The sequence below is a fragment of the Chenopodium album genome, chromosome 26, assembly GCF_948465745.1.
Source record: "Chenopodium album chromosome 26, dcCheAlbu1.1, whole genome shotgun sequence".
NCBI lineage: Eukaryota > Viridiplantae > Streptophyta > Magnoliopsida > Caryophyllales > Amaranthaceae > Chenopodium > Chenopodium album.
Genome location: NC_137859.1, coordinates 24,617,141 through 24,619,469, shown reverse-complemented (window position 1 = coordinate 24,619,469; position 2,329 = coordinate 24,617,141). Strand labels below are relative to the sequence as shown.

Sequence of the window (2,329 nt, the reverse complement as noted above, 5' to 3'; positions counted from 1 at the left end):
TTAAATCTAGGTGCAAAATCATTATTATCATCACAATTCACATGCACATTCTCATATCCATCATATCTATCACAAGTAACATTGAAGCAATTAGAAGCATCATGATCATTCTTTCCACACATATCACAAACCAAGCATTCTCTAATCATGCAACAAGAAGCAAAAAGAGGGTTAGAGTAGGAAGATGTACCTCTCCCCTTAAATTGGGAGGGAAGACTAGAAGCTTGTGAAGGACTCTCGAGCTTGTTCTTGAGAGAATTCACCTCCTTTCCTAACTCTGAGACCATTGTGGACAATTCGTTGATGACATAAGATTGATCGGTTGAGCAACTTGTGCTTGCCGATTCCCTCTCTACATCATGCCAATCCATGTAATTCCTTACCACATCATCTATTACATCCACAACCTCTTCTTCCGTCTTGTTCATGATTGGCCCTCCGGCTCCGGCATCTAGGCTCGATCTACCTTGAAAGCTTAAACCACTATAGAAGATTTGGATCACTTGATATGTTGGAATTCCATGGTGAGGACATTCCCTTTGGTAGTCCTTGTACCTCTCCCATGCTTCATAGAGATTCTCTCTAGGCAATTGCTTGAAACTTTGGATTAAGGCTCTAGCCTCCGCCGTTTTCTTTGGTGGGTAGAAACGGGACAAGAAAGCTTTTGTGACATCATCCCATGTCTTCAAGGAATTGAGCTTCACTTCTTTGTCTAGCCATTCCAAAGATCTTCCTATGAGAGAGAAAGGGAACAACTTAAGGCGGATAAACTCTTGAGAAACTCCATTGACATTGATAGTGTTGCAATATTTTTCAAACTCCTTAAGATGGTTCAATGGGCTCTCGTTCTTTGCCCCACTATATTGTCTCCTCTCAATTAGGGTGATTATTGCTGGCCTAATTTCAAAATCGTTTGCCGGTGTTGTAGGTGGAGCTATGCCGCTCTCATACCTATATGCACCGGGCACTCCAAGTTCCTTCAAGGTAACTCTTGATTTACTTCCCATGGCTAGGGATCTAAGCACACAAAACTCAAAGAAAATATTAGTAGCACGGCTACAAATGTAGCCTAAAGTGTAAAATCTTTTTGTATTTTACAAATAAAGTGGAATAGACTCAACAACAACATGCACTCAAAGCACCATTCCCCGGCAACGGCGCCATTTTGATGGGAAGGAGAACGGTAGGTCATTGGGCTACCACCCCACCCAATCAAACAAAATTTGTAACTCAACTAACCCTTATAAAGTGTAGTGGTAACTCAAGGTCGAACCTAAAGGAATGGAGGTCGAATGCACGATGCCTAAGTTAAGCTACTCCGAAATCTAGTAGGGGTTTATGGTAGAAACTAGAGCTAAGCTAGGCAATGCAAAAGGCTAGTTCTAATTGAATTCTAAGGCACTAGGGGAATGGATCCACATGCATCAACGATGAAGTTCAATCAACTTGGGGAGTTAACCAATCAAGTCAAGCAATGTGAGGGAAAACCGAAATTGCAACCAAGAGAGTACATCAAGCTATTCTCCTAGAGGTCTAATTAGCGTCAACTACATCAAACACTAGCTAGGAAACATCACAAGATATCTCAATCGAGTAAATGTAAGCCACAAATCAATGGTCCGTATCAATGTGAACTCACAATGCAATCTAGTGTGAATAACAAGGGTGATCAAGCCTAATCAAGCACACACATGCACAAAATCAATCAACCAATTTAATCACATTATCAACTCAATCAATTTCTCCCAAATTAATCTCAATTCATCATCAATACATGCTTCACCACTACCCTAGCAAATAAACTACGCACAATCCATAAAGAACATCAAAATCAAAGCTAAACTAATCATCATTCCCAAATTCATCAATTGAAATCAAATTGAAACCAACAAATTCAATCAAAATAATCAAACTATCAATTAACCAAATCAAACAACAATACTAATGAAATCAAACATTGAATTGCGTTAAGGAGTAAAGAATTCTTACAAACATGATAGGAATCAAATCAAATGAAGCAATCTTCAATCATCAATCATCAAACCCACACTTTCTCTCTCTAAAAATGCTAAGAACTAATGTTTTCTCTCTCTAAAATCTAATCTAATCTAATTCTCTCCATGAAGATCTAATCTTCTCTCTATAAATGGAAAGAAATAACTAACAATCCCAAGAGGAAGTTGTGAAAAACGTCCAAAAATAGACCCACGTCGGTGCGGGCGCTCGAAGGAGAGAGAATGGTGCGCACGGGAGCACACCCAGACAGGTGCGCCCGCACGCACCTAATGTGCGGCCGCACACGACAAATGTGCGGCCGCACACTCCTTTA

At 40.1% G+C, this 2,329-nt stretch overlaps 1 non-coding gene across 1 annotated transcript; it reads left to right on the top strand.

Annotated features, from left to right (window-relative positions):
- The first annotated feature begins 516 nt into the window (after positions 1–516).
- LOC145618722 (small nucleolar RNA R71) lies at positions 517–622 on the top strand. The gene has a single exon (XR_014107984.1). It is a non-coding gene; the product is annotated as a small nucleolar RNA R71 (small nucleolar RNA).
- Positions 623–2,329: the final 1,707 nt, after the last annotated feature.